General features: G+C 33.9%; 1 pseudogene; it reads right to left on the bottom strand.

Moving 5' to 3' along the window:
* Positions 1-945: 945 nt before the first annotated feature.
* Positions 946-25,362, bottom strand: part of LOC109675492 (small ribosomal subunit protein eS4, X isoform-like) — a 38,979-nt pseudogene continuing 14,562 nt past the window's right edge.

Below are 25,362 nucleotides of genomic sequence, written 5' to 3'. Positions count from 1 at the left end.
TCATAGTTTAAACATAAATTTTTAGAGATACCCTTCTTTACAAATGTAATTTTAAATGGTTCTAGACCTGTAGAATTTTTTAGAAAAAGTGAAAAGATTGTGGAAGAACATAGCTTCATCCTAGGCTTCAAGGATTCCCTACAAATGATTTTCCATGTGAACTGTGAAATTCAGTTAAAATAAATAATCACATAAGGAAATAAAGCAATATTAAACAGAAGCAACAAAAATGTAGGATATATACAGATTCTATAACACATAATATATTAGAATCATTAGTCTTAACTTTTAAAATAAATATGTTTAACATATTTAAATAAAAATATTTGACAGAATGTTCAGAAATGTGAAGATATTTTATAAATATCAAGGAGATATAGAATTAACAAGATGAAACTTCTAAAAATATACTCTCTTTGAAATTCAAAGCAAACTAGAGGAGATCTTCACCTGCTTTGTGCTAGTAATACACACCATCACATAGGAATTTGACAATGATCCAAGGAGACTATGTTGCATGCAGTAATGGGATTTTTCCCTGGGAAATTTTGGTCCCAAAATAGCATTATAAGAGAGAACTTTAAAAAATCAGTAACAATTGTGGAAATTATTTAGAATGAAAAGAGCAAAAAAGCCAACATATCAAAAAGAAGCAAGTCCAGATGGTTTTTCAGGCATAAAAAAGATGCAATGTCTTTAAGGAACATGATATATTCAAAAGCTCACAAATATTTCATAAATCCTGAAAACAACAACAAAAAAATCACTACACCTTAATATTTTGAAATGAAATGATGGACCACTTATGTGGCTGCTGTGTGGTTTTCAATGATATATCAATCATGTATCCCATTCAAAAGATCCTATTTGGTAATAACTATGCAATTAGAATGTAGAATGCAATACATTATTTGAAGAAACATTGATGCTGAAGCTTTTTGAATTTTAATTTATCAGTTTTAAATTTCTTTTTATTGCTCTCTGTGGCCATGACAGCGTGTGGCTGGGAGTCACTGCTGGGCAACAAAAGGTGGTCTTGCTGCAGGGCCGCAGGACAGTGAGTAGGTATGCATCTGTGTGCATGGTTCCCAGCTGCCGAAGCCAGAGCTCGCGCAGAGGGACTTTGCTAGCTGGAAATTTAAGCACCTGTAAGGAGATGTCGGAGTCATGGGGAGAAATGTAACTGCACCTGTTCACAGGTATAGCCTTGACCAGAGTAATAAGACAGAAAGGACTAATGTATGTATGAAGTCTATAATGATCAAATCAAGGTAATTTGCAATTCTATCTCCTTAAACATTTATTTTTTTGTGTGCAGGGAAACTCTTATTTTCTAGTTCCTTCTAATCCAATTTATATGTTGTATCAAAGGATTTGTCTTCTATTCCTCTAGACTTTGACTTGTAGTAATAGTAAATCTTTTCACTGCAGCCTACAAGTGGCTTAACATCTGTTTCCATTTTTTTAATAACCTGAATTCCAATTAACTAAGTCCTTTAATTTACATTCAAATGGATGTTAACCGATCAACTTAAATATTTGCCTTACAAACTTTTAATTTTCATTCTTTAAAAATTCAAAATGTATATGAATTTGCTTTCCTTGCATAATAAATATCACACATATGGCAATCAACAATGTATAAAATCAACTTTAAAATGTTCTGGTTTTGTTTAATACCTTATTTTTGTTATTATTTTTTAATTTATCAGAGTTGATTTCACCCCTTGCATCATTCTCCTTTCCCCTTCCTCCAATTCCAGGAATAGTTTCAACAGGTCTCATTTTTCAATTTACAAACGTGTACACAATATTTGCACCATATTTACCCTCCTACACTCTTTCCTTATACCCTCCAGGCTCTTACTGGTATCCACCTGTTTTGCTTCCCCATTCTTTGTTTTGGTAAAAAAAAAATGACATTTTTTTGTTTAAGATAGCTATACAGGGTTTTTCATTTTTCATTTCCATGTATATATGTATTATAACCTTATTTGGTTCATCTCCTCTATTTTTTCTATTTTTCTTCTTTCTACCTTAGTCCCCTTCTTATGGTGATTTCCACAGGTTTAAAAATTCTATATTAATTCTTGTATAGAGAGTACATCAAGTATATTCACCTTGTTAACTTCCTTCTTTTATCCTCCCTCTCTCATATGTGACCTTCTCTTGGCATAACCTGCTTTTCATAATATTGCTTACATCTGTATTGGGTTTATATTCCATATGTGAAAGAAAACATGTAGCCTTTGTCTTTCTGGCCCTGGTTTACTTCACTTAATTTGATATCCTCCAGTTACATCCATTTACCTTCCAAGCACATGGTATCATTGTTCCTTATGTTTGAATAAAATTCCATTGTGTATAAATACCACATTTTCTTCATCCATTCATCAGTAGTGGGTCATCTTGGCTGTTTCCATAGCTTAGCTATTGTGAATAATGCTGCAATAAACATGGGTGTGCAGGTGCCTTTATTGTAACCTGACTTACATTCCTCAGGTATAGCCCTAGGAGTTGAACTGCTGTATCATGTGGCAGTTATATTTTTAGTTTTTTGAGGAGCCTTCATACTGTTTTCCATAGTGGTTGTATTAATTTACATTCCCACTAGTGATGTATGAGGGGTGCTTTCTCCCCACATCCTAGCCAAAATTTGTTGTTATTTGTGTTCTTGATGATAGCCATTCTAACAGAGTGTGGTGGAATCTTAATGTGGTTTTGATTTACATTTCCTTTATGGCCAGGTATGGTAAGAATTTTTTCATGTGTTCATTCAGCCATTTGGACTTCTTCCTTTGCAAATGCTCTTTTCAGTTTATTTGCCCATTTCTTCATTGGGTCATTGATTTTTTGGGGGGAGTTTAGTTTTTTTCGGCTCCCTGTATATTCTGGTTACCAAACCCTTGCTAGATGTATAGCTGGCATTTTCCTCCTATTCTGTGGGCTGCCTCTTCAATCTGATGACCATTTCTTTTGATGTGCAGTAGCTTTGTAATTTTCATGTAGTCTCATTTTTCAGTAATTTCTCTTAGTTACTGAGTCTTTTGAGTTCTATTTAGGAGTCTATTTAGGCACTGCCTAAATAGAACTCAAAAGACTCAGCAAATAAGAAGTCTTATATTATGGTCCTTAATCCACTGAGAGTTGATACTTCTTACAAACTTTTATTTGAGGTAGAATACAGAAACAAAAAAGAGTACATCTCAATACATTATTATGCAATGAATATAATTATCATAACCTCTACTTATCACAATAGATAGGTCATTATTTACAATATAGAAGCACCTTTTTCATTCCTCCCTCACTACCAACAGGTACTTCCATGAAGCTTACAGTTATCCTGACCTCAACAACATAGATTTATTATGCATCTTACAAAATTTTATATAAATAGAAATAAATGATCTTTTATGCGTGGCATAATTTGTGATATATATTTGTGCTTTGCCTGTAGTTTTAATGCAATCACTACCATTGCTAGAATATGCAGAAATTTATTTGGTCTACTGTTGAAGGACCTCTGCATTATTTCCAAATTGGAAACATTGCAAATCATGTAACTTTCAAAACCAGGGTTTGTCCTTGTATGCATTTCTTCTAGGCAGGTACATAAATTGGAATTTATAATTCATAGAATATGCATAGGAAAATTTTAGTAGAAACTTCTAGCTTACCAAAATGTTACTAATTTATGGTCATATGTTGCTACTATGATTACTGCTTTGAATTTTAATAATTTGGGTGGGTGGGTGTAATTTCAATGTGATTTTGTTTTGCATTTGTCTGATGATTAATGAAGCTAATTAAGTATTTCTACTGATCAAGTAGCATGTCGTTGTTTGTTTCACATTTCTCTAATGTGTAATGTTTGGTTTTGAGAAATGTCTATATGGATTATTTGCCCATTATAACTCCAATTTTTGTTATTTTTATTGTCCAATTACAATAATTACATATTCTAATCATAAGAACTTATTTTCATATTATCTATTTTAAAATTTCTATCATTTGCTGTTCCATGGGTATCCTTCAAGGCACAAAATTTTTTAAATGCCATGATCTGTAAGTTGCCTAGTTTTCTTTTGTTGCTTGATATGTTTTGGTGTAATATCTAAGAAACCATTGGCTAGTCCAAATGCATGAAGATTCATCCCCATTTTCTTCTAAGTTTTGTATATTTAATTCTTACACTTAGGTTCTTGATTCATCTAGAGTAATTTTTTTTGTACATGGTTTGAGATAGAAGTCTAGTTTCACATTCTTTTGTATGCAGTTGTTCCAGAGTGATTTGTTGAATGTGTTATTCATTCCCCTATTGTCTTGTAAATTCAGTTATTCATAAATTTGAAGGGTTATCTCTAGATTCTGCATTTTATTCTATTCATCTATATGTCTTTTTTTGTGCCACTACCATGCTGTCTTTATTATTAAAAGTCGGTAATATGTTTGAAAATTAAGTGTGATTCTTCTAATTTAGTTATCTTTGAAGATTGTTTTGGCTACTGAATTTCCCCAAAAAACTTAGGGTCTGATTGAAAAAAAAAAAAATAGCGAGGTTTTGGCAGTGCTTACTAGACAGGAACTCCATCACTATGTTCCTAGCCTTTTTTTTTTTGCTCTGTGCTAGCTTTAGACCTCAATGCTCCTACCTAAGCCTTCCATATTATTCACCATCATGTCCGGCTTATTTGTTGAGACAGGGATTGCACAGACTTGTTGCCTGACTGGCCTTGAACTGAGGCAGACTAGACATTAGGGAAAGTTTGGGACTTTTAGAAACTACACAGCCTGATTAAGAGCACCTTGCTTAACTCTCTCTTACCCATCCCCTCCCAGGGATCTCCATTTCAATTGAAAAATCCTTTGTTAAATTAGAGTGGTAATTTCCTCCCTCATGGATTAGCATAGGAATATGCGTGAGTTTGCCTAGATCTTCCTCCTGCCCCAAAGGCCAGTACAGACTGGGAGAGTCTAGGATTTTTCTCCCCAACTCCAAGTTAAGGATGATATAAAACAACATAAAATAAAATCCTTCCTTTTTTTCTACACCACCCTTTCACTTGACAGGGATCCCTCCTGGAATCCCCTTCCTATAATAATACTCCATTGTTTCCCTCAGTATACCCATGTGTTCTGCTTGGATTCTACCATGCCAGAGTGCAAGGACCAAGATCTTCAGGTTAGAATCATCAGCAACTTCAACAGAATCATGATCTTCCTGATCTTCTCCTCATCAGCAGCTGAGATTACAAGCAGGAATCACCATGCTTGGTCCTTGCCAGCTGATATTTTGATACTGATTGCATTTGATCATTAGAAATATTTTTTTTCTGTGTTTTATCTTGTAATTTCATTGATCACATTTATTATTCCTCATATATTTGTAGTAGATTCCTTAAAAATTCCACATACAATATCGTATAATATGGCTATAGAGATATTTCCATGTCTTTCTTTCAAATCTAAAGGGCTTCTATTTCATTTTCTTGCCTAATTGCCTGAACTAAAACTACAATGACAAGTGTTCTCTCTAACTGTTCTGTCTTTTTGATTGACTTGGACTGATAGGAGAAAACAAGGGGAAAAAAATAGTTGATTGTAGACTGAGAGATAAAAGCCATTCTAAGACTCTGCTTAAGAAAACAATAATATCAACAACAAAGGGACAAAAAGACTGATTATACTGCAGACAAGGGTCATCTCAAGGAAAGGAAAGTGCCTGTAGGCATTGGGCACCTTTTCCCTTCCCTCTATTTTCAGTGAGGGAAAAATTAAGAGCATAAAACAGGAAAAAATGATAGAGGGAGACTGCTGCATTTAGGTGACTATAAGACCAGAAAACAAAGGAGAGAACTTTAACAAATATAATGCCACCCCTAAATAATTGATTAATAAAAATTAGATATAGGAGGTGAAAATATAAGGTAAATAAATTGTATATACTATATGATATTTTAATATAAACATATGAATTTATATTTATTCTCATACATACATATTGCAAATATGTATGTATACATATATGTGTATATATATTATATATATGTGTATATATATTATATACATGTGTATATATAATATACACATATATGTACATTATATATATTTATTATATATAAAGCAAACTTCTTTAATTTAATCTAACTGAAAATCCAAATTTTATATACTAAATTAAATACTGAAATTTTATTTATTTATTTTTTTGCCAGAAAAGGGTTTGAATTCAGAGCTTTGCTCTTGTAAAGAAGGTGCTCTACTATTTGAGCCACACTTCTAGTTCAATAATAAATTGATATGACCAAAATATAAAAAGGGTACAGATTGGCTTTTGTGTTTCTATAACATAAGGTATAAATTATCTTTAGCATTAGCTAAAATGCAGCAAGTGACACAGCTGCATGAATTTAATCAATATTGGGGGTCAACTTATAATTACACATAAGGGATTCCATTGAATTTAAATATTATACTCCCTACAATCTTAAAGACTAAATAGATGTAAAGTGGGAATACAGATATGCCTCACTTTAAGCATGGCCTTGCCCAAATTTCTGCTATCATGTCCATTACCCTAAAATATTGTATATTGAGTATAAGTGCTCTAACTTACAATAAATAATAAATTGAAATTAAATTAAGTCTCTGACACTTACAAATTAGCCTGATAAAATGTGATTCCTTTGGGCTTCCAGTGAAAATAATTAATATAGTCCAATGTAAATTAAAACAGGCCTTCAAGGATTAAAATGAAACTTAATATATGGGTGATTATCTTCACTGCTTTCCCAGTTGACAGTCCACTTTTTCATATTCTAAAGTCTTAGAAAAATAAGGTGGGGCATAGCTCGAGCACTAGAGTGCTTAACTATTAAGCACAACAACTTGAGTTCAAATTACAGTACCACCCCCACAAAAAAGTCAGAAAACTAAACATGGCCGCGTAATGAATAATTACAAAAGTAGTGTTGAGGTCAAATTGTTTGTCTCCCTATAACCAACATTCAATATTATTATAATAATATATTTTAATGAATTGCCAAGCAATATTTTTCTTTATAGGTTTGGCTCATTGTTTTTTAATGTCATTTTTATTAGGATATATTCATTACACTAGGGAGATTCATAGTGACAATTCTGATTAGGCTTATATTGTACATCATTTACATTGCCTCCATCCCCTCTCCCCTTAATCCCCTCTCCACCCTACTTAAAACAATTGCATATAAGTGTATGAAGTCCATCTACCATATGCCTTCACCTTAATGTCCTTCATTCACCTTGCCCCTCCCACTAGAAACCCCCAGACACACTGTACCTATTTGACAGTCCTGCTATCATTATTAATATTTTAGTTGATGTTAAATGGTGTGTCTCAATGTATACCCTCTGTGGGTGTACTTTACTTTGGTTGGTTCAACCCTTTCCATTACTCTCCCTTACCCCTTAACCTTCCACCTCCCACTTTTCAACAGCTTTCAATACATATCTTTGTATCCTCTACCTTCACAGATATTATGTTTTATGATATTATTGATGGTCTACCATTCTCTTTTCCTTTCCCTCTTTCCCTGAGTTCCATAGAGTATTTCCACCATTACAAACATGTTCTACATATGAGTTTATATATGCTTATTTTTGTGTGTATGTTTATCTTTTGGATCTGTCTTCCACTATGAGAGAAACATGCAGATTTTGTGTTTCTAAGCTTGACTAACTTCACTTAACATTATGTCCACCATTTGCATTCATTTACTTTCAAACCCCATGTCATTATTCCTTATGGCTGAGTAGTAGTTCATTTTATATGTATACCACATATTCTTGATCCACTCATCAGTTGGAAGGCATTTAGGTTGCTTCTGCAGCTTGGCCATTGGCAATAGTGTTTCAATGAACATCGGTGTACAGGTGTCTCTCTATTGTGTCCTGACTTGCATTCCTTTAGTGACCATTTAAATACTCTTTCACATGTAGTTTGCTCCACTTCATAAGGGACAGGATATATCCTTTCCAGATTAGCCAAGGGTATTTTACCTCAACAGCTTTGCCATCATCCATAGTACTTCTAGACATTACTTTTACTTATATTCACCTTTCTCCAGGTGCAGAGGCATAATATTACATTAATGTCATCCTCCTCCATAGAGACTCATTTGATATGTTCATTAAATATGAGTATCTTAGTACCTTTAATAAACCTAGTGACTTTTAGTAACTATTGAATTTTGATGGAACATAGTTTCATTTACAAATTTGACTTCCAAATTGAAACCAATAGGCTCTCCTTTTAATGGCCTCAGAAACCCCTTCCTTGTAGATAACTTTGAGACATTTTCTCATCCTGCTAGAGGCCAATAGACCACTTATAATGGTCATCAATTGTCTAAAGGCTTCTGATAAAGAAATTGTCCTTTTTGTCTCATGCTATATACCATTAAAACAACAAATGACAGGCTACATACTGTTGTCTGTTGGAAATAATGACTCTGTGCACATGACTCTCCATGTATAGCTGCCCTTTATGTGTTAGCTAAAGGAAACAGCACACCTTTAGTTTGGCACATCTATTAAGGTCTCCTTAAAATAAGATGGAGCTGGTCATAGAGACTCACACCTATAATTCTAGCCACTTAGGAGACAGAAATAAGAGCATCATGTTTTGAAGCTGGCCTAGACAAAAAAGTGAGTGAGACCTTATCTTAAATAAAGAACTGGGTGTGGTGGTTCATACCTATAATTCCAGTTATGCAGGAGACATATGTATGAGGTTTGTGGTCCCAGACTGGCCCTGATAAAAAGTTCAAGACTACATCTGAAAAATAACTAAAGCAAAAAAAGTTTGAAGATATAACTGAAGTGGTAGAGCACTTACCTAGCAAGCTCAAGGCTCTGAATTCAAACTTCCCAATATAGCAAAAAAAAAAAAAAAAAAGAGAGAACCAAACCTGGATCTTCTGGTAGGTTATACCAGGAGCAGGTGGCCACTCTTGCCTCACTCCCTTCTCAGATGCTAGGATGCTAGAGAGGGCATGTTCTCTTGGAAGTCCCTTGGTATAATAGAGTGAATAATAATGGGAGGTTTTTTAAAATTAGAATTTATTCATTATAAAGGGAGATTTATCTTAACAATTCTAAATAGGCTTACATTATACATTGGTTGGCTCACCCCCACTGTTGCGGGAGTTTGCTAGCTAAGATATGGGACTCTTGAGGCAATTAGCAGGAAGCAACGTTTTATTGTGCCAGCACAGACTCAGCAGACTCATGTCCAAAAGCTGAGCCCTGAGAACAAAGGGATCTCACTGAATATACCCTTGCAAGCAGGTTACAGGAGCAAAAAGCAAGGTCTAATCCATATATGGTTATATTTAATTTTATTGGCTACTTTATCCTAGTGCTACATGACTTTCCCCTCCCGGGTGCTACGTGACCTTCCTCATGTTCAGATTTCTCAGGTTTTATCTCTTTGCTATGCCATCCCTACCTCCCTGCTACTTTCTCAGGACTCAGGCCTACTCTGTTTTCTTTTGATCCTCTTCCCTGCTACACCACCATCTCTTCCCCTTCACCCACTCCCTACTCCACTAAAAGCAATTGCAAGAGGTATCATTGCTCTATTTCATATAAGCTTATGAATTCCATCAACTATATTCCTTTACCTTCATCTCCTTCATTCACCCTCCCATGATGTAACTATTTTATGGGGGGGGGGTGAGAGGGAGAGAGAAGGAGTAAGGGAGAACAGTGGAAGAGGCTGAAGTGACCAAAGTAAGGTATACAGTGGGGATACATCAAGAACACCTTTTAATATTACCTTAAGAATTAATAATGAAAGGACTGTAAAGTAGTAATGGGAGTTTGCACAGTAGTTGAATGGTACTGCTAATTATAATATGCAATGTAGACTAATGTAATGTCACTACTTTCTATCTCTTAGCATATATGTCTCTTTTAAACTACAGGATCCCCAAAACAATATACTTGGCTAAGCTTCAGGTAGTCGTCTTAGCACTGGATATCTTGGTCAACAAGTATAACCATGTTCACATTTATTATAAGAGATTGGGGAGCTACCTAAAATTGTTCCTATCAAGTTAAAAAACTCTAGGAATAGTTTGCTACATGAATCAAATGTATGTATGAATCAATCTCCACATATACTAAGGCCACCATATGAGGACTTTTTAGGACACTCCTTATACTCTTCAGTTATAGACATTACCGCTAAAAATTAAGATGGATATTTAATTTATTAGGATGCATGGTTCCAGGTTCTTAGAAAAGAAAAACTATTTTCAAATTTCAGTACAACAAAATAAATCCTTAAATAAGTTTCTCTTTTAGACTTTTTAGACCTAGACCTTATCATTACATATACATTTTCAATCTCACTTCCATTCCACAGGGGCAATTCTAGAAATTAATGGAAATAATTGCTTCCTTGAGTAGACATCTGCCTCATCTCAGTCAATCCCTTGACCTCCTGAGGAGAAGATCACATACTTCCCAGTAGTGTCTACTACTATCCCCAGCAGCTAGACCTGTCACATTTACCTGAGTATAATTTTGTCATTCTTCACAGCTACAGCAAAATTTGCTAGAGATTTCTAAATATTTTGAATTATTTTCTTGGCTAGTGTCACATAAACAAGAAACTAAGTTATGAGTTGACCTGCACAGATCTCTGTACTTCTACTGTCTATTAAATTTACAATAGAAATTTTCTCTGCTTTTATGTTGTTTTGAAAAACTTGTTACTTTTTTAACAATCACAGATATCATCATTCTCAATTTCTCTAATATCATTGGCCGACTGATTGTGTCATCTGTGTGTGTATGTATATGTAAAATTTTCTGCATAATATGTTTTGCATTACTTTATTTGGTAATGGGAAATGAATTCAATTCTCATATTTGCTTGGAAAGGGCTCTATTACTTGACCCATGCCTCTAGCCTTTTTGATTTTTAGATAGTTTTTCAGATAGGGTCTCCTGCTTTTGCCTAGGCTGGACTTGGACAGGCAAGTAGCTGAGATTTGCATTTGTTGAATATTCTTTGTTATAGTCAGCTTTTAGAAAGAAAAAGAAAAATCACTTAGAATGATTTTAAACAGTAAAATTATTAATTTTTTAAGAATATCTATTATTGAGTACACATCTATAAATATTCTCTGTGAGAAATGGGAGCATGCATAAAGAACTTCCACCTTAACAAAATATAGTAATTATGTTGAGGTAAATATCTTTGAGATCACTTGAAAAATTGAATTAGATACTTTTTCAGGGAACACCATTTTCAACTGAAAGAATAATTACAAAGTGTTGTATATTATTTTCTTTTACAGCCACCCAAAAACTAGTGGCTTAAAACAAGAAAAATGAGTTGTTTTATAGTTCTGGGTTCTGGTATTTGTCAGAATTTCTCATGTTGCTTTCCTTGTAGATGCATTTTAGTCACATGGCTAAATTCTCAATTTTGTAAATCAATAGCAACAACCCACTTCAAAATATTTCATGCTCCTCTTCTTTAATGGAGACTGCCAATAGAAGAAGCAAGTTATTTCAATTGATCTGGCAGTCAGCATACTGAATCACTAAGCTTGCATATAATTTATCAGAAACCTATTCAGCTTTCCCCAATCTAAATCATGCTTTTACCCACTACTGCAGCCATTTCTACATGAAAACCATTATTAATTATGTTCCAGAAAAAGCTAAGATAAAGGAATTTAGAAATTCACTGGTAAGCAGCTTGGAGACTTATTCAATATAGGGTTTAAGAACCTGCAAAGTAATTTAGTTAAAATTCAGGAATAATTATATTGTTGTACAAGTGCTACAAATACATAAACATATGTTTCCACCAGTGTGTCTGTGTGTGTGTGTATAATTTCTAAACATGGGTTGTTTTATAATCTATTTATTTTTGGTAATATTGTTTTTTTTGAACTTTTAGATGCTATTATAGATAGCAGGTTTAAGAAGTATATAAAAGAGCAACAATCTTACATTACCAACTTTGCTTTGTCCTAAGTCAAAAGAGTTGGACAAGTGACCTTCATTTTTCCATTAGATCAGAGGGAGAGGGAGAGAGAGAAAGAGAGAGAGAGAAATTTAGTATTTGCCATCTTTGCTCAGGAAGTACAATACATGCTTCTCTAATTTATCTCCCCTTAGCCCTAGTACCCTGAACATAGCCCAAATGGTAAATGATGTTTCTCTCATCACACAGATTGGTTTAGGTTGTCCAATGAAGGTAAAATGCAGGAGTTTCTTCATTTTTATGAAGAAAGAAATAACACCTTCCAGTTCAAGATGATATGGAATTGAAATGCAACGACTGCAGTCATTATTCTCCCATGAATGAATCCACACAGAGGACAAAGTTAGCACATGCAGTAAGGAATTGAGGATGATAACAAAAAGATAGTGCCAAAATCTTTTGTAAGCTATACATAAAGTATGTCTATTTGTAGAGTTTTTAAATTATGAGAGAAAATAAATTCACTTTATTGTATAAAGCACTTTGAGTTTGGTTTAATATTTTAACATTATATATACCTCTGTGTGTGAGATGCCAATCACCATCCATTTTATCCTTAATATCCTTAATAAAGAAGTTTTCTCATAAACAACATCTTCCAAGTTGGGAGGTGGATCATTTAACTCCATTCCTACTTACACAAAATTGGACCGAGTCTACCAATGAAAATATTTTCACCATTAGTTGTTCAGAGATTTAGAACTTAGAACCTTTTTGTCTTGGTAGAGAAAGATAAATGCCTATATCAAAACCCTTTCTCAGGAACTCAGAATTTAGAGACATAGACAATAAAGTTAAGAAGAGGTACCAAAATCATAAATGCATAAATAGACTCAGGGCCACCAGGGTCTTAGAGTTCACTGAGGTGCTAAAGTTAGGAAAGCAGAGACTACATATCAGAAAAGAAGCCAATGATCTGAGGGAAACAAGAGTGACTGGCAGAGAGAAGGAGATAGAGAAAGAAACAGCAAATCACCTGATTTTTCTGCCAAACTCTTTTAACACACTTCTACCACTGGCATAATTTGAAAATAGAGCTATCATTTCTCTTCTTTACTTCAAACCCTCTAATTCACACATGAAGACGTGTGAATGTCTTTGGATATTTAAGTCAAATTCTGCCATGATCATACTCCTTATCTACATCTTTGAAACATCTCTGGTCACATATGCTCCTTTCCTTTTGTTCAAATTATTATTTCATGAAAATGTTACCTATTTCAAATAAAAGTGATTTTGCTTTAGTCTACATAGTTCTAAATCATCAAATAGTTTTCTCTTTCAGTGCAAAATCAAGTCCATTAATTTGTAAAGTATTTTATATTTTAAAGTATATATTATATGTTAGGCACTATTCTTGAAAATGGCTAAGCATATATAAGAGAGTATTCCTGAGTTTACTCGTAGCTAGAATGGAAAACATAACAAATCAAGAAAAATTAAATAAATAAAAAATTAATAAATAAATAATGAATAAATACATAATTACAAACTTTAAAAGCTCCTATTCCATGATAATGTGAATTAGTAACTTGTTTTGTTTTTGAATTTAAAAAAATTTTATTCAAGAACAAAATTACATTTATTTAATGTGTACATATGATGATTAATACACACATGAATTGTATAATGGTTACCATAGTCAAGTTAATCAACACATCCATCAGCATAAATAGTTAGATTTATCTGCGTGTAGAAGGGTGAGGATGCTAATTGACTTTCAGCAAATTTCAAATAAATAATACAATATTACTAATGAATAGTCACCATGATATATATACATAGGTCCCCCCCCAAATAGTTTTCAAACTGAAAATGCATACCCTTTCACCAAAATCTCTCCATTTCTAACACACACCATCCCCTGGGAACCACCTTTATGCTCTTGCTTTTATGAGTTAAAAGGGTTTATATTCCACATGTAAGTAACATGAATTAAAAGGAGATTCTTGATATTTGGCCTGGACAAGGACCAGCTCCTTGAAGTGCTTGGACTTGTAGGTAAAGAAAGCACAAAATCCCATAGTAGATCTATTCTGCTTCTTCTACTTGGTTCCCAAACTCATATTCTTCCTATTAGGGACACAGCATCATATAAGAGAGCTATTCTTTAAAGTCAAATGCTTTCCAAGTTACTTTTTTAAACTAGTATCTTATTTATGGTTCTGAAGCTCTTTCAGTACACTTGTCAGGTGGGCTGGTTTTGGATGGTGCAGTAATGATAATAATCAGTAGATCTTATGTTCATGGACCCAATCCTATACTTCCTTCACTGTAATTGAGGTCCTCTGGTGAGATGTTAAGCTATCTGAAATTCCATTGTTATGAAAGGATGACATATACCAGAAAATGGGTATATCGCTGTGATGACTAATCTCTGTCTTGTTCAGAATGAAAGAGGATTAATCTAGTCAACTTGCCACTAAGTTGTTGGTTGATCTCTTTGAAGAACAGTGCTACATGGGGTACTTATCATTGCTCTCTGTTAATAACAGGTGGGACATTCAGAGGCAACAGTAGCTCACTAGACTTTCCAATGGAGAGCTGATATTGTTGGACCTATGTATATCAGTTGTCTTTGATCTCATGGCCACTCTATTCATGTTCCCATTCTGACGGCTCTAGGGAAACTAAAGGTATAGCATTTTACTTCATTATTAGTGCCTTTTCTATGGAATATCTGTTATATAAGTCTTTGTACTTCATGTCCAATTCCATATGTTGATTCAAATGTCTGTACTTCAGATCCCCTTCTCTAATAGTCCAGTTCTTTCCATTCTAGGCCATTAACCAAGTGACCAGTTGTCCATTTTAATTCAATCATGTCTAGAGCTAATCAGGATGCACTAAATATATCATTTGCAGGCTATTCTAATATAAATATTCATTACAAATGCTTTCTATATAAAGTATTTTGCTCTGAAGTATTTCTGTACTAAAAAAGGAAGTTACTATTATTCCTTATACGTCAATAATAGAGACAATTAACCAATGCATTATTTAAAAAAATACATATCCAAGAAAGTGTTCTTTAGATACTCATCATTCATTAGATCCCATTGAGTTCTGGCCTTACCTCTATCTTAGTTTTTCACCTATTTTTGAAATTGAACACTTGGAAAATAATTGTTACTCATTTGGTTTTATTTTATTCCAAAGTCAGTCCAATTTAAAAAAATGGAGCAAGTTCTTCTTCAAATTATCGAGGTTCTAAGACATGACTTGATGCAATATACTCAACATTTTTCTATTTTGTGCAAAATTCTCTAGCTTGGATTTTGACATTGTTGAAATTACTTCGATTTCACACATGTTCTGACTTTGAACAAGTGTTACAATTTTCAAAAACTGAAAAAATTGTTCTTGTTTCTTTAGAAGAATTCATGAATACCAACTATTTGAAAATACCCAAGTAGGATATTGGTTTTCAAGACAGCAGCAATCCTTTCACTTTACACAGGCATAATTAACTGAAATTTCTTTGACAAGTTTCCTTTACCAGATTAGTCAACATTCACATCTCTCAAAAATTTACATTTCTTATCAGGAAATATTCAGGGCAAATTTGCTTTCTATTCTCTTGTGTGCAGTTCATAATTCCTTATTCTATTTATCTGGCATATATAGAGGCTCTTTTTGAAAAATATGCCATAACATTTTCTTCAGGAAAAGAATCCTTTTTCTATATAAATGCATATGAAAATGTATAGATGCTAAATACTTCTGTTATATGTGTTAGTTTTAAACAAAAATATTTGAACTAAAGATTATTTAACAATATTCAAGCTCTCTATGAAGATCACATTTTATTTTAATTGTGTTTGCATGGCTGATAATTGCTTACCTCCTCCAAGTTTCCATGTATTATTTGATTATATAAAGTATTGATGGGCACTAACCTTTTATTCTACATCCATAAACAAAATGTAGAAAATAAGCTCAGAAATAATTAAGCCTCATGAAGACATAAAAGAATTTTGACATATATCTTAACTATAAGTTTAGTAACTGGCATTCAGATAATGAAGACAGTACTTCTGCCTTTTAAAAAGGAAGCTAAGAACTATTTTGAAGGACTTAAATTAAATTCTTTAGTTTTTGATGATTTACTTCAAGTGAACCAAACTAACATAACTCTTTAAAGCATTTTAATATAAAATAGGGTACTGACAAAATAAAACACATTCCATGAGTTTATTATGTCAATGTCAATGATTTCTTCCTCTAAAGATGCCAATAGATTCTTTTGTCATGTCTATACATATTGGCTGAATCAACTGTGTGCAATTTGAACAATATATTTTACAAATTTTGCAAATTTCTTTCTGCTAAACAAATGCTAATTCAAGCAAAGTAGTAGTTACAAATAGTGATACTAAATGGCTCTTTAAAAACTGGTCTACATCACATGTATAATATATAGGTGTAACCTTATTTTCTCATGGCATGTATACAGTTTGCTTTTGAAGAAAAATTGTGTCTCCTCTCCTGAGAAGCAAACTGCAATCTATTAATTTTACTTAAAAGAAACAAAAATGCTCACTTTTTACTCTTTAAATGGGTTTGAAAAATATTCCTTGCATAAATAATTAGTAAAAGGCATGGGACCTATAAGCATTAACACCAGTATGTGGTAGTTTTCTTCTGGTCCTTTGTTAGAGGTGACTTCCTGTTCACCATGTGATTCCTTTAGACAGGATCTATTTGACAGGAAACCCTTAACGCTCACCATAATTTCTTCATCTAATCTAAGCAATTCCCACAGATATTTCAAGTTTCTCAATAAACATTTGCTTCTTAACAGAACCTCCTTTTGGGTGTCCATGGACTAAATTCTCTTCATACCAGTTCAAATGCCCTGCTCATATCAATGTGAAGTTAAGTGAGGTAAGTTCCAGATAAACAGAAGCTATTTGTATACTGAAGGACCTAAATTTATATTGTGTCTCAGTAAATTCCTACACTGAAGGATTTCTAAGACATAAATAATATAACTATTATAATTAATTTTAAAGATAATTTTTAATGCTGATTAAAGTTATGAAGGAATTTTTCCCAAATGCTTTGTTTGGAAAATTAGAATCAGGTTTTGGATTACTCTTAGCTTCTTCTTTGATGTTCACTGGCATCTTTGTAATGGATGATGCCTTTCTCTCATAGTTAGGTATGGCTATATGTACATGTCTTCTGTCAAATTGGCATATGCTCAAGTTTGTGTTTACTGCTGGATGGCATATAATTATAGTCAAATCATGATGATGTTGTGTCATCCATGAAATTTTTCCTTGGTAGAGTTCTCCTAATATGAAAACAATATTTCACAATATAATTGTCATCATTTAAAATAGTCTTTATTTTTGAAAATTCATATATAATTTCAACACAAATAATTTTCTTAATAGCCCAGGTAAATAAAATTTTCCATCTCAAAACTGTGATGATGAATCATTAAAAATAATTCTAAACCAGAATAATGATGAACTATTTTAGTTTGATTTTAAAACAAAAAGACATATTTTGCAATATAAGAAAACATTTTATCTAATGAACACTTCCATGTCTACCATAAGTTTCAGTTCCAGACATTCTTGTCACATAGCTCAATCTAAACTTTATTAACCAGACAATTTCCCAACACGTGATTTGTATTGACTATATCCTCACAACTACTTAGGTTTTTATTTTTACCAGTAGGAGTAACCATAGACAGCAAAAAACTTCTGTTAGGACATTCCTATCCTTTTAACTTACATAATTTGAGCAGTGATCATTTGCTCATCTGATACACAGTAACATGGAGACTTCTCCTATTTCTGGATTCTGTACTAGGTTATTTATGTAGAAGGGACTTGAAGATGTGAGGATATAAATTACAATGGAAATATGCTGGTATGAGAATTCTGCAAAACATTTCCCTACTTGCTAATGTTTTTTCTTGAATTATAACATGAAGAAATATTTTTAATATTTTTTGTTTTATCCATTTATGAATTTATTTAGAAAAGAAAATCCCTGAAAAAGTCAGATTTCAAATATTTCAAGGTCTTCCATAAATTTTAATGTCATGTGATTTACCAGTAATGTTTGATCATTATTAGAATTCTCTGAGATGCTTATTATGGTTTTCTACTTAAGCACCTCATTCCTAAAACATGCACACCCTTTCTTTTAGATCACTTATTTTAACAAAATTACAAACAAAATATTGTCGGTACAGGTCATCCACTATTTTAGGACTCTTTCTGACATCATATAGTTAGTAAAGAACTATTACTTCCAATTGAATTTTAATGCAGATGATGTACAATTGCATCCTTTTCCTTCTCTTCCTAATAACATCCTTCATTTAACAATGATCTCAATTGGTGTAACAGATTCTGAAACATTTTTAAAAAGAATATAAAAATATTGAGATTCTACAAAACATTTTGTGAGACTACAAACATTCTAATAAGCACTTAAATCTCATTATTTACCATAACTTTGGTCAAAATTTAGCTGAAATAGCATTTAAAAATTCTACAAAAATTGCCTGTTTAAGCAATTTGCCAACATATACACTGATTTGAACTACTATTTGAATTAATTGTCATTAATTCAGCAGCCATTTTGGAGAGATGCACATGCTAAAGGGGACTATTTTGTTGAATTAAATGTAGATCTTCCATCATGTCCTCCCTTTCTTCCTTTGCTCCACCTCTCAGCTAGCAATACAGACATCTTATCTCTGATCTGCATACTTACTCAAAAAGAAAAAAAAAGTTACATCTTGAAGAGGTGCTAGGAATATCTCTTAGATTCATTTTTCTACTACTTTAGTACCTACTTGTGAATAGTACCAAACCTTTTGAGGGTTCTCAAAATGCAGCACAATTTAGCATGCCTTTACATGTTGGTGAAAAATGTGGATAGATGTAAAAGGTCTAGGTTCAATATTCTTTCCATTGATTATCAAAAAAAATTATAACTCAATTGTCTTTTTGTATCAAATCTTGCTACTTAACTTTAATGTCAATTTTTTTTGTATGTGATAAAGACTTTTACAGAGATCACCATGTCTGATGTAACGTTCTAAGTGTTTTATAAGCATTAACTCATTTAATTCATAGTAATAACCAGCAAAGAAAGTACTATTAGTATTACAATTTACTTATGAAGAAATGGAGACAGACAAAAAATAAGCCATAGAGCTAGAAAGTAGTGGAGTCAGAATTTACTTCTAGCTTCCTGGCTCTAGAGTCCAAGCTCTTAACCACTTATTCTCTTATAGATGACCTGGTATTTTTCTGAATGATTTTTTCTTTTTAGAAATTTTCATGAGTCATTGATTGTGTTACCAAAAGTTCACTACAGAAATAGAGTCAATAGGATGGCATATATAAAAAGACATTTATTTTAAGGAATTGGCTATACTGATTATGGAAATTGACAGTCTCCAAGATCTGCAGTCAGCAAGTTAGAGGCCAGGACAGCCAAAAATACAGATCCAATACAAAGGCATTTAGAACAAGGAAAAACCTTGTGAGAGGGGTCAGTGTTTTTATTTTATGCTTGCCTTAAAACTGATGGGATAAGACCCACCCACATTAAGGAAAAAATATGATTTACATATTCTATCAATTTAAATATTTAATTAAAAACACCCTTACAGAAATACTTATGTTTGGCCAAATATCTGGGCAACCCCTGGCTGAGTATAGTTGACACATAAAATTAGACATCACAAGTCCACTCTTACCAATTTGGCATTAATAAATTTTCTCATAAAACTATACTAAATCTAAAAAAAATATGACAATGCCTTAATTCTTCCAAACATGATACAACTGTGTTGCATGCAACCAAAATGCACTAACTGCTGTCTCAGAAGACGTAAAGACCTTGAGTGATGTTTACTCTTCTCTATGATACTTTACATATTATATACTATGAGTAAATTAATGATACTTTTGATTTCCCTTTGGTATTCATGATTAATTACCACAGTCAGTACAATGATTTCCTTCTTTACCTGTTGATTCAGAGGCATGAAAATTCAAAATAGTCAAGTGGGTGTCTTAAACCTTAGTTCAATTGAAACATATTTGTGTCTCACTTTGGAATTAAGGTCTCTAGCCAGAAGAGTAAAAGACCATGATAAAAGAAAGCGAACTCTTTTTGTAGTGGAATACTAGGCATAATAGTGAAAGATTCTATTCTCATTTTCACCCTTGGATTCCTGGAACCCTGAATCTTGTTTATGGTACAATGTACTATATATTGAATGCTGACTCAGAGAATATTCAGCCTCCTGGAAACATTGCCCCAGGCCTGTAATGTATACATACCATCTATCTGGTCCTGTAACTGTGTCTTCAAAAGGTCACCCAACATTCTATCAAGCCAGATTCTTTAGGATGGTGAGAAACATGAGAAAACCAGTGAGTTTTATGATCATGCATACATTGCTGTGCCCCATTTGCTGTGAAGTGAATTTCTTGATCAAAAGCAATTTTGTACATAATGTCACAACAGTTAATAAGGTATTCTACAAATCTATTGATGGCAGTTTGGGCATTACATGCAGAAAAGGCAAACTCATCTCCAGAGTGTCTGTTATAGTAAGAACAAAACACTAACCCACCATAATGGAAGGAATTCAATGTAATCAACCTGACACCTAAAAGCTAGATGATTGACCCATAATATCATGAATTCAGTATTGATCTTTGCTGCTAAAAGATTGCACACATCAATGTCTGTATAGAAGTTGGAAGTTTTGATTGAAAATCCATGTTTCTGAGGCCATACACATCTTAAATCTCAGCTCAAATTTTCTCTAGCAGAATAATTCCCTATTATTCCTGGGAGCATCTGCTTTTTTCTTCTATTTAGTCATTGAATAGACTGGAGGAACTTCAACCACATTAGGGAGGGAAACCTGCATTACTCTGTCAATTGGTTTAAATGTTATATTCATCTAAAGACAACCTCAAAAAAACATGCAGAATAATGCTTGACCAAATATCTGAGAACCCTGCTACCCAGTCAAGTTTACATAAATAATTAATCATCACTGATATTTTAAAATGTCACTCATATCTAGATATGACATGTCTATTCTGTTTCACTTTATATGGACTCTTAACCTGAGTTTTTTCATTAAATATAGAACTATTTTTTCATTTGTTTAGACTTTTGTTAATGGAGCTCATTAGGCGGATTTTGATATTTCTACTTTTTTTTGTTGCAGCACTGAACATGTCTTCCATATTTTCTCATTCTTTCTTATCTTCCCTCTTCTTGATAAATCCTCAATATGATCTTCAAGTTTATTCTTTTTATGTTCAACTATCTCCTGATCAATACTTATCCCATGAATGTGGTTCTTTTTTATATCTATATTGGTTACATCAGTGTTATTGTGAACAAATACCTGACAAAATTAACTTAAGTAGGTAAAATTTATTTTGGCTCACAGTATCAGAAGTTTTATTCCAGCATGGGTGGCTGGAGTGTTTCTGGTCTCAGGGTGAAGCAAAACACCATGATGACAGAAGAGAAGGAAGAGAGTTTACCTCATAGTAAATAGGAAGGGGTATGCAAATATGAAAAGTGGCCAGGGAAAGATATAGCCCCCCAAAATATGCCTATGGTGACCTACTTCCTACAAATAGACCCCTGCTCTCAATAATGTCATCACACTATGAATCTATCAAAGAATTAATTAATTCAGTAGGTCAGAACTCTCACAATCTAAATTTCTCTGGAAATGCCCTGACTGACACACCATGTGCTTTACTAATCTCCTAGGCATTTCTCAATCCAATCAAGTTTACAATGAAGATTAACCATTACAGTATCTAATATATATTCTTAATTTCTTTTCAAGTATGGTCCTTATTTTATATTGTTAATATTTTCATTTTCCTCTTTAAGGTAATTTATCATATTTGTTAATTCATATTCAAATAACAGATTACCAGTCTTCTGAGGATTGTTTCCTTTGTTGAGCAGAAGCTTTATATATATTCTTATAATCCCATTTGTCTATTTTTTACTATTGTTTCCTGTGCTTTTGTGGTCTCTTCTAAAAATTATTGCCTATTCTAACATACCGAAGTATTTCCCTTATATTTTTAGTAATTTCATATCTACAGGTCTTATATCTCAGTCTTTACTCTTTTTTGAGTTGAGTTTTTTTTATAAATGGGGAGAAGTAAGCATATAGTTTCATTCTTTTGCACATGGATGTCTGATTTCATAGCACCATTTATTCATAAAATTTCGTTAAAATCAGTTGGCTATTAATGTGTGGGTTTACTTCTAGGATACCTATTCTATTCCATTGGTCTAGGTTCATTTTTATTCCAATAACATGCTATTTAGATTATTAAAGATTTGCAGTATATTTTCAAGTCAGGCAGTACAATGTCACACACTTGTTCTTTTTGCTTAAGATAGTATTGTCTGTTTGGTATTCTCTGAAGTCCCATATAATGTTGGGATTATTTTTTTCCAGCTCTGCAATTTATGTCATTGGTATTTGGATAAGTATTACATTGAATCTATAGGTAACTTTGAGTAGTGTGGATATTTTAAACAATATTGATCAGTTCAATTCATGAGAAAATGGGATATCTTTCTACTTTTCATGTCCTCTTGAAATCTGTATTTTTTACCATGAACAACGCCTAGTAACTTTTGCCCCATCAGTTCATGTTAATCCTCACTTATTAGTTATCTGATATGTGTTTTAGGGAAGCCCAGGTCCTAATCTTGAACAGTACTACAATGGACATTACTTTATGTTTGCCCTTTCCTTTTTACCACATTTCAGTTTGTTACACTGCTAGGAGAAGATTAACTGTGTCATAGGGTAGAATTTGACAGTTTTAAAATTGTATTGTTTTGGAGGAAAAAATGGTGGCTATGGTGGGGAATCAGGTCTCTTAAGCATTGTGACTTCAGAAACCTCCTTCAGACACTGGAGCCACACTTAGGTAATTATGATTGCTCTTAGCCAAAATAATAACTACCACCACATTAGGTGAAGATAAAATTCAAAGACTGAACCTTGAATCAGCCTTTAATTGGACTTAACAGTCACGAAAATCCTGCCAAGCCCAGCCAGCAAGGTGTGTCCAGTTCCGGCCCTGGAAAAAAGACCCCAGCTGCTTCTGTTTTCCTTCTTTTTTTTATCCTTTTTCATTCTTCTCCCAACAAGCAGGAAACAGAGCTTCAATCAGAATCAAACCCTGTCACATCCTGGGCCCCTAGAGCATGGAAAGCCTCCCTATGCCACACTGAATGACACCATTTCTCCCCAACAGCTGGCTCCAAACCTGCCTTAATGAAACTGTGGAAGATACAGGTGAGCATCATGCACTATGCACGACTTCCCTACCAAACCCCCCCAACCCAGGAAAATAATCCAGCTCAGCCCCTGGGCAGACTGAACCCCTCACCCCAGCAAAACTGAAAGCCATAAACAGCAAACTGTAATCTAACACCAGCATTGGTGGTGGGGGGAGAACACTGCTGAAGCTGTCCTGGAGAATGGGTGGGTGAGCAAATAGCCAATCTCTCACTGCTGAACTGTCAGGGATGTGGCAAAGAACTGAGCTCTCAGTGATGTGCCATAAAGCAGCAAAGACTGATAGTGGAGGTGGGCTGACAAGCCAATCAACTAGAGTTGCTGCTGGCACCCATCAGAGATCAGGAGAGTAATAAAGGCTACTAGAAGGAAACTAACCTCCCAAAGCAGGGCAGGAGGTGGATCCCAGAGCTGATATCCAGGACAAAGGGCAGCACTCAAGACTAAACTCTCCTACCTTGATGGGGGTTTGCTGACCAATCATACTTGCAGCTGAAGAACACCCCAGCTGCCACCTGCTGAAAATAGTGCTGACCACCCTGCTTGAGGTGCCAATCTTACCTCACTTAATAACTCCAACTAATCTTGTGGACAGAGGTCCAAATACCACTCACAAGCCTGTTACCTAGTGAGACCACATCAGAGCTTCTGCTTGAAAACGAATACTAGGATTGGACAACTAAGGAATAACTTCAGAACTTTTATTAACAGACTGAACTGAGCCAAATTTCTTAATCTGTTTTTTTTAATCGTGTATCTTTTTTCTTTTTCTTTTTTTATTCCTGTATTGTTAACTCTATAATCACTACTCTCTTATCCCCATTCTCATCCTCTTCACTCTCCCTCCTTTTCCTGTACTATAGTCCTTTGTTCTTCCATCCAACTACTCTTTCTGCCCCTTCTCATCCACTCTTTCCCCTATTATTACCTTTCCTTCCCATCCTCCCCTAACCTGTCACAACACTACACCTCCCTCCTACACACTCACCACATGTTGACTAGCCTACTCTACAAACTGTCCCCTTTGATCCCTGACACAAATACCCTCCACTACAACAACAAAAATACACCCAAACACACAAGGGCCACGTAACACAGCCATCCCCATAACACTCAACCCACTCACCCACTCCTTTTTCTACCACTCACCTTTTTTTAGAGTCACCTTTACCAATTCTCCATAATCTATAACTATTCTAACAACCTTTCCCCACACACACACTCTGTTTATAGATATTATCATCATGGGGTTTTCTATAGAATATGTTAACAACTGGTCTGGCATTGAGCCTGTGAACTTGTTAATGCTAAATTACACCCCCAGATCATGGTCAGATACAGCACATCAATGTAGTTGAAAACCAAGGCAGCCACAACACGAAAATTACATCAGGGAAAGAAATCAAACAATCAAATCCACCCAATAGCACACCAAAAATTTAGTCATATAGCACCAAGTAGAGTGATGGGAAGAAGAATAAGGGATGGAGACCACTTTCCTCAAAAAATTATTCAGTACAAAATTCAATGGAAAATGAAGAAAATGTATACCCAGTCCCTGACTGCAACAAAACAATCATAAATACAACTAAGGAATGCAGTGATGCCCACATAAAAAATCCTCAAAGAAGAAATCTGGGAAGAAATCTCTAAGAAAGTCATGGAGAAGGTGTTAGACATGGCTAACCAGAATGTACAAGATGCACTCAAGAAATTTCAAGACACAAAAACCAAAGAACATGAGATGACAAAAAATAAATAAGGGAACTCAGAGAGGACCTCAACAAACACCAAAGTGAAGCCATGGACACTATAGAAAGAGAGATACAGGAATTAGAAAGGACCACACAAAATATAAAAGAAGACCTGATCACAGATTTAGAAAACCTCAGAAGAAAGGATCAAACAGAAATCCTGGAAATTAAAAGTCCCTATAGTCAAACAAAAAACACAGTGG

The sequence above is a fragment of the Castor canadensis genome, chromosome X (genome assembly GCF_047511655.1).
Source record: "Castor canadensis chromosome X, mCasCan1.hap1v2, whole genome shotgun sequence".
Lineage (NCBI taxonomy): Eukaryota > Metazoa > Chordata > Mammalia > Rodentia > Castoridae > Castor > Castor canadensis.
The sequence above is the reverse complement of the archived record's forward strand: the minus strand, read 5'-3'. Positions and strand labels throughout refer to the sequence as shown.